The 14096-nt window shown below is 33.0% G+C and overlaps 1 protein-coding gene and 1 long non-coding RNA gene across 4 annotated transcripts in view; one reads left to right on the top strand and one right to left on the bottom strand.

Moving 5' to 3' along the window:
- LOC127730244 (cAMP-regulated phosphoprotein 21-like) overlaps positions 1–11038 on the bottom strand; it is a 120551-nt gene extending 109513 nt beyond the window's left edge. For both annotated transcript variants that reach the window (XM_052238541.1, XM_052238542.1), the window contains exon 1: positions 10933–11038. The gene's annotated coding sequence lies outside the window, so the exon portion shown is untranslated. The remainder of the gene's footprint in view (positions 1–10932) is intronic.
- LOC127730258 (uncharacterized) overlaps positions 1–14096 on the top strand; it is a 346186-nt gene that overhangs the window by 69702 nt on the left and 262388 nt on the right. The window lies entirely within an intron of this gene.

Raw genomic sequence — 14096 nt, 5'->3', positions numbered from 1 at the left:
GGCCTTTTTTCCTGGAGAAGGTAACCAGTACAAATAGTACTTGTATTGTGAACTTTCTAAGAGTAAGATTTCTGTAAACCTTGATAATGTTAGTCATACATCCTACATTAATTCAAAGAGACTCCTTTACTTGAGATCAAGTTCATTATCCTGGATTCTTGTGACTAAAATGAGCAAGACCCAGAATTATAACCAATTTAAATTCTCCCAAGGGTTTTTGTAAGAAGATTAATGTAAAGGTCAGAGGAGTAACAAATGTTATTTTCACAGGTTAAAATTCTGCTGTGTGCCGAGGGTGGCAATCCTATCAATACAGGATGGACTCAGTGAGAAAGAGAAATTATATTGCTCTTCCATCAAATGTGTAGGATGTTGTCTTTAATAATTCTATCAAATAATATTTGTGCTCATAATATAATAACCAAGAAAAAAAATCAATATTCAATTGTGTAGAGGCATTTAAAAATGAAAATATCAGTACTGTTACATTAGGGTACATAGAAAATAATCTTAAAAAAAAAAAAAAATATGCAAAAACAGTTTAAATTTTGTAAACTTTTCCATAATTGGAAACCAGTTCACATACAATATTTAACAAGATTGTTGTCTTATAAAAATAAGATGTGGTATGATTGCCAATGAAACAACTATCCACAAGAGTACAAATGAACTAGTAAATAACAAGTAACACTGAAGATACAAAGTAGAGATCTACGAGTATTTGTACTGATGGCTAGTTCAAAGCCAATAATCACTAATAAAATGAAAGAACCTTAGTGAGCGCGCTCACATACCCCTCGTCCCCACATTGTCATTGTAGAAATAAAATAAGTGTAAGAAAAAAAATTGTATCAGAAAAATAAATTGAATCATAATTTCCTGTCAATATGCACATCTACATAGTATGTCCTTATTATCTACACAGTTTCGTGAAATTCTGTTGTGTGGTTTGAGAGGAGTTGCGATGACAAAAAGTTGCAGTAGTATATTGAGCAAATAAGTTCAAAGGAGCGTAACTCCTGGAAAAAAAATTGAATCGTAATTTCCTGTCGATATGCACATCTACGTAGTATGTCCTTATTATCTGAAAAGGTTTCATGAAATTCTGTTGTGTGGTTTGAGAGGAGTTGCGATGACAAAAGGTTGCAGTAGTATATTGGGCAAATAAGTTCAAAGGAGCGTAACTCCTGGAAAAAAAGTTGAATCATAATTTCCTGTCGATATGCACATCTACATAGTATGTCCTTATTATCTGAAAAGGTTTCATGAAATTCTGTTGTGTGGTTTGAGAGGAGTTGCGATGACAAAAGGTTGCAGTAGTATATTGGGCAAATACGTTCAAAGGGGCTTAACTCCTGAAAAAATTGAATCGTAATTTCCTGTCAATATGCACATCTACGTAGTATGTCCTTATTATCTGAAAAGGTTTCATGAAATTCTGTTGTGTGGTTTGAGAGGAGTTGCGATGACAAACTGTTGCAGTAGTACATTAAAGTAAATAAGTTCAAAGGGGCGTAACTCCTAGAAAAAGAATTGAATCGTAATTTCCTGTCGATATGCACAACTACATAGTATGTCCTTATTACCTTAAAAGGTTTCGTGAAATCTGTTGTGTGGTTTGAGAGGAGTTGCGATGACAAGAAACAGGACTGACGGACGGACAGACGGACGGACGGACGGACAGACGGACGGGTCAAAAACATTATACCCTCCGCAACTCGTTGCGTGGGGTATAATAAATGTGGAATGTGTCCATGGGACACAGATGATGCCCCTGCTTGCATATCATATAAAATAATAAACAGACATAACTGAAGAGCAGTCAAAGTGACCCTACCCAAATTTGAACTTGATCTGAGTTTTGTGGTAATAAGCATAGTGTATAAGTTTCATAAAATTTGGTTGAGGCAAACTTAAATTAGAGACTTGAGACGAAAAAATCAGCAATTTTTCCATTTGTAAAGGGCATAACTATAGAACGATTAAAGTGACACCACCATAATTCAAACTTGATCTGTATTTTGTGGTAATAAGCATTGTGTATAAGTTTCATAGCATTTGGTTCAGGCAAACTAAAGTTAGAGAACGGAAACGAAAAATTGCTGAATTTTTCCCTTTGTAAAGGGGCATAACTCTAGAACGGTTAAAGGGACGCCACCAAAATTCAAACTTGATCTGTATTTTGTGGTAATAAGCATTGTGTATTCATAGCATTTGGTTGAGGCAAACTAAAGTTAGAGAACGGAAACCAACTTTGGGATGTACGGACGGACGTACGTACCGTCGTACGTACAGACGGACAAGGGTAAAACTTAATGCCCCCTCCGCTACAGCGGGGGCATAAAAATCAGGTATCAAAGACTATTAAAACATATCAATCAGTAGTACAGTCTTCAGGCTTAACCACAAATCCTATGGCACTGGCTTGTCAGTCTGCTTTCAGGCTTGTAAAATTCTTCTCTACAAGTCAATAGAATCCAACTAAAATTTTCAAAAAACTGAGCGTCAGGCTTGTGGACTCAAAAGTTTATCGTAAAGGCTGCAGTACACATCCATCCATGTCATTCTTGTCCAAAAAGTTTGAATAGACTTTGTCTGGCATATATGTTCAAATGTAGTATCGCAGAAAAAAATTGAATAAACTGCTTCGCCTAGCGCAGCTGGATACAACCACAGAGGTCCAACCCTGAACAGTTGGGGCAAAAATGGACACATTTAGGCTTGATACAGGTCTGAATTTGGATCGTAATTAAATATTTGACACATTATAGGTTTCTGACACAGAATAAATGTAGGCAAAGAACTTGAAATTGGTTACATGTATATGATTTGAATTTATATTCAATTGAAGATTTCTTGCTTTTGTGCAATACACTGTGCTGTTGCGCAATACTTAGTAAATCTGTTTCCAGTTTTCAGACTATATACAAAGAATTAGCAAAATAGATTGTGATCCCCAATTTTTCTTTGGACACCCCAAAAAAAATTTTTTTACCCCCCCTTTTCCAAAAAAAAAAAATATTTGAAGAATGTGGTACAATTAAAGAAAAATCAATACACTTAAACACAAGTTATTGCCTGAAAATTAAAAAATGCTTGTTTTAGAACCTTTTTGGACCCTAATTCCTGAACGGTTTGGGCAACTACCCCCAAAATGAATCCCAACCTTCTACTTGTGGTACTGAACCTTAGGGTACAATTTCAGAGCAATCACAAACACAAACTTAAACACAAGTTATTGTCCTGAAACTAGAAAAATGCTTGTTTTGGGCCCAGAATTCCTACCAGTTGGGACCATCACCCCCCCAAAACAATCCTAACCTTCATTTGTGCTATTGAACCTTTTGGTTAAATTTCATAGCGATCCATACACTTAAACTCAAGTTATTGTCCGGAAACCAAATGTCCTCCAACGATGACGACAAAGACAGCGACAACGACTTGATAGCATTATACGACCCCAAAATTTTTTTGCAGTCCTATAAAAATTGATAAATCAGGACCTTGACAATTACCACTAAAACCAACTGCAATGATTTGAGTACCTGCTAAAACAGACCTTCCATACATCATGTACATTATTACTGTAAAATTTGGTTCAAAGTGCCCATGTAAATTGAGAAAGGAGGACAATATAAGTAGAGTTAGTAGATGATTTTGTGGTCATGCAACAGTGGGTATGGTAAGTCCTTGTAGATATGGAGCCTGTATCACATGTCACTAACAAGCCATTTATGAAACCATTCTTAACACAATGAAAACCAATTAAACCTTGTAAAAAGGACATCTAATCGAATTGAATCACCACAACAAATAAACAGTAAATAATTTCTGCAAAACATTTGCTTGTATTGATTCCTACAAAAAGTCAAGCTAACTTGCAAGTTATATTCATATGTTCATGTTTAGACATTGTTAACACTTAACAACTTTCCTAAGATTAAATCAGTAAGGAAGCTATTGACATGTTACCATGACAACCTGATGAAATCAGCTGCTAGCATAACATAAAATTGCAATAAATGAGCCTTTCTTAAATTGAAAAACAGACCATATAAGTATGCTTCCATAATCATAAACTGTAATAATATGTAACATATTTGAATGTTCATTATAGATCTACATGATAATTTGTTTTCAAACTTACACTAATAGGTTGCAACATCATGATTTACCTGCAACTTTTCATTACACAAAGTGTCAACTAAGAGTGATCTGTAATTGATCATTATACATACATGTGCTTAATATAAAAAATAAGCTCTTACTCCAAATCTGAAGGAGTGATAGGAAAAAATATCCAAAACATCAAGTGGAGCGAGTGGTTGCATCATACAAAAAATGACCTACATACATTATGATCTGTACCTTTTGTACTATTACCAGTCAACCATAAAAGGACACCCACTACCCACACCCTAAAGGCATGCCTTGCAGATCTTTGGGTCCATCATCTTAAAAGTGTCAACAATACCTATATTGATCAAATTCAGAAAGGGCTATTGACAATTGAGTTTTAAAAATCAAAATTAATCAATGACTGATAAGAGGTGCATGCAGGGACAAATAATCTCAAAGGAAATGAGATCTGCCAAATTGCTAGTTCAACATCATACCAAATATCGTTGACATACATGTATCATATGTGGTTCCACTTATACTGACCTCTGCAAACTTTAAATAAATGGGGAATGTGTCCATGAGACTTAGATGATGCCCCCGTTGCATATAATGTTATAAAGGGTATAACTCAAGTTTAATAACATTTGGTTGAGGCAAACTTAAGTAAGAGAATGGAAACTAAAAATTTTGCAAATTTTCCATTTATAAAGGGGGCATAACTCTAAAACGGTTAAAGTGACGCCACCAAAATTCAAACTTGATCTGTGTTTTGTGGTAATAAGCATTGTGTATAAGTTTCATAACATTTGGTTGCAATTTTCCATACAATTAATGTTTCCAAGGGGCATAAATCTTTTAAAAATAATTGATCGGCACTGATGTTTGTTTTCCTCCACAACATTGCTAATATAAACCTATGATATAAGTTTCATAAAAATCTGGCAAGAATTGTACATGAGAGAGCGCTAACAACTATGTCCTAGTGTCAATTTTTTACTAATTAACACTGTCCAGGTACTTCAGGTAGGTCTATTTTTAAGGTCATTGGGAAAATGTCATAATAAAGTTCAAAATCATTATGTTTTAGTTCTGCTTCTTACTTGTTCTCAAATAAAGGTGAACATTTCAATTTCAAATATAATATAACAGTTAACAACTGTCAGATATTTTTATTAAAATCATTTCACAGGTAAGTGTATGGTACAATAGTTAGCCACTGAACTTCCGAAACATCAACATCAGGAAATCGCGATATTCCAAGTCTGATATCTCGTAAAATCGTCTTGCATAGTTCTATGGCATTGGAATCCTGAAACTTTTCGAGTCAGATTCCACACAACAATTGTTGTTTGAAAAATACATAGTCCAAATAATTATGACGTCTTGTAATGTTATATCTTTTTGGCTGTAACATAGGAAGGCCTCACAGCAAAAAAATAAAATATTCTTACAATTTGTCAAAATTATTCAGACTATTATCGTACATCAACTTAATTGTGTCATAAACAAAAATAAATGTGGATAGTGTCCACATGTGGACACAGATGATGCCCCCACTTACATATCATATAGTTATAAAGGGACATAACTGAAGAACGGTAAAAGTGACGCTACCCAAATTTGAACTTGATCTGAGTTTTGTGGTAATAAGCATTGTGTGGAAGTCTCATAACATTTGGTTGAGGCTAACTTAAGTAGAGAACAGAAACTAAAATTCAGCAATTTTTCTATTTGTAAACATGCATAACTCTAGAAAGGTTGTGTATAAGTTTTATAACATTTGGTTGAGACAAACTAAAAAATTCAGCAATTTTTATGATAATAAAGGGACATATAAGATATAGCATAACTCAATAATGGTTAAAGTGACACTACCCAAATTCAACTTGATCTGTGTTTTATCAGTGGAAGTCAAAATTAAACATTGCAATTGGATAAAGCATTGATTGTAGTTGATTCAACTATAATCATGGACAAAGGAAGATAACTCCAATTTTTAAAAATACTTGATATTTAGAAGAAAATAAAAATTTTGCAATTTTACCATTTATAAAGGGGCATAACTCTAGAATGATTAAAATGACGCCACCTAAATTCAAACTTGATCTGTGTTTTGTGGTTATAAGCATTGTGTATAAGTTTCATAACATTTGGTTGAGACAAACTTAAGTTAGAGAACGGAAACTAAAAATTTTGCAAATTTTCCATTTATAAAGTGGTATAACTCTAGATATGGTTAAAGTGACGCCACCAAAATTCAAACTTGATCTGTGTTTTGTGGTTATAAGCATTGTGTATAAGTTTCATAACATTTGGTTGCGGCAAACTTAAGTAGAGAACGGAAACCAATTTTGGGACGTACGGACAGACGTACGGTTGTACGTACATAAGTATTTACAGACGGACAAGGGTAAAACTTAATGCCCCCACCGCTACGGCGGAGGCATAAAAATTAATGACAATTACTTTAAAGTAGAGTATATAACAAGGAAACTCTGCTATGCTTTGAATGTCTAAAGAAATGAACTTCTAAATACATGTAGTTAAAGTCAAAGTTTTTTTTTCTGTCAGAAGGTTCCCAGAGTTGTTTTCTCAGTCCCTATTTTATGAATTTTGATCTTAAAAATCCGGATGTTTTTCTCACTTTCAAACACCCCCATAGTAGTATATGTAGTGTCACGAACCAGGATCAAGTTGCAGTTAATTTTCCAGTATTTACTTTTAAACATTTAAATTTTTTAAGCAATTCATAATGATCGATAATTGTTGTTATTTGGCATAAAATTATGTTCTGTTTTACGATTTAGAGTATAACCTTGTACTCATTTAAAAAGAGGGATGCTGATTGCATAAATCAATAAAAGCATGTGTTCGACTTGTTAAACTTTTCTTCACAATGGAATTTTAATTTTATTTTTTAATCTAAATTTTCATAAGCAATTCAAAGATGGCCATCATAAAACAGGTCATGGAGATCCCTGATACCATGTTTGATTGATAAAAGCATTCTTTAGTTTTTTTAATTTTGCATGACATGTGAACAGACAGACAGACAACAGTAAACGACCATATTTCCCGTCAATGACGGGCGTACAAAAATAAATGCTATGCTCTTCACTATTCAGTTTTTTCAAAAACATAAAATCATTAAAGACATATTGGAAGTAAGTTTTCTTGAGCTGCTTTTTAATGATAAAACAAGTAAAACTGTGAGCATTAAACTGTGAGCAGTAAACTGTGAGCTACTGCCCACTGATGATATTTCCACCGAAATATTTCGGTAAACAGGAAGTTGTTGAGTGATGAATCTGAAAACAGTATAGCTGACTTATATAAACCCTGAAACCAAATTTCAGAAATCCTTGTCAAGTAGTTCCTCAGAAAAATGTGACGAAAATTTTCAACTTGGCTATCATGTGTAAAATAATACAAGTGTTCGGTAAACAGGAAGTTATTGAGTGATGAATCTGAAAACGCATCACACGGTGTAACTTACTTATATGAACCCTGAAACCAAATTTCAGAAATCCTTGTCGAGTAGTTCCTCAGAAAAATGTGACGAAAATTTTCAACTTGGCTTTCAAGTGTAAAATAATACAAGTGTTCCATAAACAGGAAGTTGTTGAGTGATGAATCTGAAAACGCATCACACGGTGTAACTTACTTATATAAACCCTGAAACCAAATTTCAGAAATCCTTGTCAAGTAGTTCCTGAGAAAAACGCGACGAAAATATTCATGGGACGGGCGGACTGACAGATGGATGGATGGACTGACGGAATGACAGACAGAGGTAAAACAGTATACCCCCCCTCCCCTTTTTAAAGCAGGGGTATAAAAAAACATATACATGTATAACAGTATAAATGAAATATAATATGTGGTAGATGAACATGAACTAAAGAGTGACATCACAAGCTATAATCAATATTAAAATCAAATCAACAATACATAATAAATATACATGTAACTGTCAGATCAGGCATCTTTTAACCATCTGCCTGGCGGGTGGACTGGTAGTAAAAAAGCCTGAGCAACTATATTGTATGCCCTATTTGTAACTGTTAACACCATTCTCTTAGCATACATGTGCATGTAATTTTCTGGCTGGTTGATTTCCAGTCACATGGATATGGTGCCATTGAAAATTACAAATGAACTAAAACATGCAATGTGTCATTAGTTCACTGGGTATAACAATTTAGTTTCATCAGTATACTGGTTTAAGAAGTCTTAAAAATAAGCTAGGAATTCCTGGCAAATGTGGTTTCAGGTCCATTCGCCCCCTGGATTCGTTCCCACCCTATTTTATTCAAATACAGATTAAATTATCACATGTTTCTAAGATGTATATTTCCAAATATTTATATTTTCATGAATACAAATCTTTTAAAACAATAAAAAAAACTTTTTATCTTTATTTTATAGCAATATCTAGGACTCATTTCACAAAAGATCTTACAAAGAACATTTTTTGTATATATAAGTCATGAACAGTTCTGTATAACTTATGATTAATTTTAGTCATAAGATTTTTGTATGAAAAGAAACCCAGAGCTATTTCTGTTTTTGATATTTGATGTAAAAAAAAACCTTTGAACTCCTCTTTTGGTTGTCTCAGTGATGAAAAACCCCATTTCGCATTAACACCTGTCATGCCTGTTTCATATCTTTTAATCAGTCTCTCTTTCTTTAATGTTTTGTGTGTTATAATTACATTTGTCATTCTCCTTTTTTTATAATAGCATATATATATATACATATATGGCCAATCTTAAAAATATGTTTGTTTGCAGTTTTCCGACTGTACCTTCAGACTGCATGGTCGGTAGGTAGGAAAAATATTTTATTTTATCAGCCAAAATAAAGTTTAAAAAAGCATTTACACAAACCAAGTTTCTTGTGAAGAAAAAACATTTTAAAACAACAAACACTGAAAACCAACATGAAATGAACAGGCATTTTCAGGTAAAAACCTTTTTAACCAAAACTGAAACTTAACATACATGTAGTGCCATTATACAATTTATGACATAAAAATATGGTATTATGAAATACTGGAACACTTATAAACAAGGATTAATGACTAGAATTGTTGTAAAGAAACATATTCACTGACATATATACATCTTTACTAGAAGGTTTTCATGAGTAGAGTATTTGCATCAGAAAAATGTAGATATTAAAGATTCAAAAGACAATGTAGGATTCTAGTGTGTTAAAAAAAAAAATCAACCATTCTCAAGCCAACCATTCATTTTCTCTACATCTTTGTGTAGTGTGTGGCTTCTTATTGATTTAACATTTCAAATGCGCCCTTCCACCGTACAGGCGTGTTTACAGGTATCCATGAAGTCATGGAGGAGTGGTTTCATCTTTGTCGTCTTCACAACGATTTAAAGAAAATATGGCATACTTCAGGCTGCTGTCGAATTGTTGAACCACTGATATTGGTTCCATAAAGTCAGTCTCAAAAGATTCTGTATCCAATTTTTTTGAGACAGAAACGGTTATCGTGTCGGTTTTATGAATATCAGCTGCATCATCGTCAATGGTATCATCGAAGACATCATTCCATGTGCAATTCTGCCTGAATCAGTATTAATAGTTTACTATGAAACATTTCTGTGTATTATTTGTCTTAAAATTGACAGAAGACGACAGAATAAAGTACTTCTCCACGACTTCGTGGATACCTGTAAACAATCGCCATGTGCTTTACCATTAAAGGGTCCGATGAACGCTTGACAGGAAAGGAAGAAAAAACAGACTTCAATTTAATTTAATTGACCTAGACTTTAAATCAATTACGGAAACGACCCAAAATTCCGGATCGAGTCAATAGAAGTATTAAAAATAATTTCTTCAAATTAAAAGCAATAAAATGTTCACAGTCGGGTGGATTTTCGAAGGTCGGTCGGTAACAGCAAACAAACAATATTTTAATTTAAGCCTATATAAGATACACTAACTAAAAGAGAGCCAAGGATATCAAAGGGACATTCAAACTCACAAGTCGAAAATAAACTGACAAGGCCATGGCAAAACTTCAATGCAATTAAAAAATTTATCAATACAAAACCTTTGAAAAGGGTGTGAATGGACACAGGGTGCAAACGTGTGTAAGCCAAACGTGTGGGTGCGAATGTGAAAGGGCGAACATGAATAGGAGCAAATGTGATTTTGGGCGACCAGGATACACCAACCACAAGACGTTTTTTATGAATGAGTTATAGCAGTTGACCCAGGGTCAATCGGCATAAACAACATCATCGAACAATTGGTTCTTACAGTGACATAGGAATTTTACTGGAAAGTGCAGGAATTTGAAAGTCATCTATTCAGCAAATGTGAAGTGACAGTAAAATGATTGGAAAACTACCTCACCTGGCCAATGTATGGCTATGAGGGGGATACAGCATATCATCAGAGTTACTTTTAGCAAGAATGTATATTAGAGTTAGATATACGTCCTTGTTTGTAGGAGGATAATTTCCAAAGGCAATGGGTAACGTTAATAAATTTGAACGTAAACAAAAATTACAGGCCAGCATCATAATTAACAAAATAGTTTTAGACATGTTTTGTTTTACTCTACTAAGAAAAGCACAACTAATTAGGCAGTCAAGTACAGCTTTTGGACTGATATTTAATTTGGGAAAGCTGTACTCAGCCTGTAGCAGGAGTGGAGTGTCGGGACCTTTAATACGCATTCACTGTTTACACTTCAGTCATTCCCTGATTGGGTGGCAATTCAATCCCTAATGACGACAAAACAATAAACAAATTCATTTTTTTGTTTCACCATACCTTTTCTTCATTCAATTCTTCAAAACTGTGTTAAAATTTTCGAGCAACTCGCATTTGCATTAAGAAAATGGCAGCTTTGCTTTAAGTGACGTCACAGGAAATTGTTTACCTTTCGGTGATCTCATACTTTTTCCATCGTCTTATGTTTTTATGGTTTTATGCACGAACTGGTACCCTTACAGAAAATAATCGATTTGTGTGATAGTACCCGGTTCCTATGACCGAGGACCTGTAAGGAAATACGTGTTCTGAATATGTATCCCTGAAATTTTCCCTATCTATCTTTTCAAATATACCTTCAATTCTAATATGGACTTAACTTTTTACAAATAGATACAATTTCTAACCCTTATTTGTATACACATCGAAAAAGGCAGCCTAGCTTTGGGTCAAAGAATATATCTAAACATTGTATTGACAACAAAATTGAAGATGAATTTCATTTCATAAGTGAATGCAATCTTTATCAAGACGATAGGAACAAGTTTTATGATGACATTGTTAACTTTACACCATTTTATGACATTTTCATGGTTTTGATAGAATATATATTTACTATGATAAACTGTACTAAGACTGGTGTTCTCAGTATATTTTTTTAAAATATATATAGATAAATGCATACCTGTCAACCTATGAAAATGAAAATGCAGGTCATCTCCAGCATTGAAGCATAAAATCTCAGGTCATAAGGCGTATGAACTTTTTTCTAGCTGAATTTAAGTATTAAGGGGTCTTTTTTTGTAAATTTGTTTTTAAATTTTAAAGCAAAAAGTTTCCAAAACATGTTCCAATGGTTAAGTATTAACAGAATATAATTTAAAACTATTATTGTTGCAATGTAATTATGATTTTTCGATAGATTAATGATACAAATTAACTTTAAAATTCAAGCCTAGTCATAACCCCTTTTTCTATCTTCATCAATTCTCCAGTCATAGGACATTCAGTGTGCATCTATCTGTGTAGCTTTAATCAACATTCAACATAGCTTGATAATAGAGTATAATAAAAAAAAAAGTTAATCATTTATAGGAAGTATAGATAACAAAAATTTTCAACTATTTATTTTCTAATTGTACTAAGGTAGAAAATAAAGATAAGTAATATTTTAATATGTAGTTGCATTCAATTTGTTTTAGATTTAATCTTTTTTACAAAAATAAACATAATTTTAAGGAGTATATTTTGAAAAGTGACAAAAAAGGGGAAGTAACTCAAATATTTTTGTGTAACAACTTTGAAATACACAAATTATCTATGACCTAAAGCTAAAGTAATTGGTGTTAATTAACAGTGTGTTTGACACCAAAGCTGCCAAGTGAAGCCATACACTGAAATAGTTCACTTTATTTGAGTTTACACAGCTAGTTGAACTTCTTGTCCAGGAAGAATTACGAATTTGCCGGTATTTCAAAGGAAAATCACTTATGAAATCAGTCTGAAGGTTTAAGAGTCCATGTGAAAACGAGTCATTTGCGGAATTCCCCGGTTATTCAACGACCCGGCGGGTGTCCCGGGTGATCCCTCAAATTTGTGAAAATCTCGGGTCACACCCGCAGGATACGGGTCAGTTGACAGGTATGTAAATGTACCATAACAGATTGTTATACGTGTCCTTGTTAGTTAGTTAGTTAGTTAGTTAGTTAGTTAGTTAGTTAGTTAGTTAGTTAGTTAGTTAGTTAGTTAGTTAGTTAGTTAGTTAGTTAGTTAGTTAGTTAGTTAGTTAGTTAGTTAGTTAGTTAGTTAGTTAGTTAGTTAGTTAGTTTAGTTAATTAGTTAGTTAGTTGGTTAGTTGGTTAGTTGGTTAGTTAGTTAGTTAGTTAGTTAGTTAGTTAGTTAGTTAGTTAGTTAGTTAGTTAGTTAGTTATCTTTATCTTATCTGCTTCAAAATTTCTAAAACATATTGAAACTCCACAGGGATATATCTAACCGAAACAAACATAATTGCTACGTAGAAGAATATCAAAATTACTCCAGCCTTACACAATCACGTAGTATTTTGAGTAAAACGAATGTCCCTGATGGTATAGATATTTTTTCTCTTGAGTGTTCTACTGAAGAACTTGCAAAACATGTACTAATGTTGCCTTTTTCGATCCATCACCATTCAGCCACTACATATTTATGTCATTTTAAGTAGTTTGTCATAACAAAAAACAAACACTGTTTTGAGATTATATGTCACTATTTTTGTGACCAGATACGTTACCAAGTTTTAATTCGACTCCACATCTTTATCTAAAGGTCAACTGAAAGAATAATTATGAAGCTTTTGAAGTGTGAGTCCATAGTTGTAACCAGAACAAAATTATTTTATGTGTATTTATAACGACGAGAAAATTGATAAGCTACTAAACTAGGAAATGGCTTTTTATGTTAATTTTTAACATATACGTAACTATAAAATCGTCTGCATAAAAATTAACTACTTGCACGGGATCCAATGTTTTAACATCCAATGTTTTAACATATTTTATCTTCCTTTTCAACAGTAGAAAATGTCCTGTTATTAGATAAATATTTGAAATAAACGACTATAAGAATATTTTGTTAAACAGATACGGTACCAAAAGATACGTTACCATGTTTCGAATAATGATGAAATACCGGTACCATTTCGGAATTCAGACATTTGAGCTATCTGCTTTAGTATGTTTTTGTTTTGTCTAATGTTAAATGAATAATATCATCAATACAACAAGTTATGAGCTGCAATTTTCGAAGACATATGAAGGACAACGTCAAATTAGGTGATTGTACTCTTTTTAACTGGATATTTTGATATATTTTGCTCTTATACATTAAATAGATATTTTAACACGTAGATAAGAATTAGACATTTGAATTTGGTATATAAATAATGTTATAAAGTATTGTAAATCAGGTTGCAAACATTGAGTAACGTATTTGTTTCCTATGGTAAACGGTCTTTGTTGCATGCCTTGAACATGCAGATACGTTACATCTTATATTTTATTGGTTTCGTTTAAGTTTTAAGCGTTACGCTTACTTCTTTTTTTCAAATATTATATATTTTTAAGTTTATTTATGATTAATAGTTCCAGAACCGATATAAATAAACTCATCATAGATACCAGGATTGAAATTTTGTATTTGCGCCAGACGCGCGTTTTGTCTATACAAAAGACTCATCAGTGACG

Source organism: Mytilus californianus, unplaced genomic scaffold, assembly GCF_021869535.1.
Source record: "Mytilus californianus isolate M0D057914Y unplaced genomic scaffold, xbMytCali1.0.p SCAF_2, whole genome shotgun sequence".
NCBI lineage: Eukaryota > Metazoa > Mollusca > Bivalvia > Mytilida > Mytilidae > Mytilus > Mytilus californianus.
This window is presented reverse-complemented; position numbering and strand designations above follow the sequence as displayed.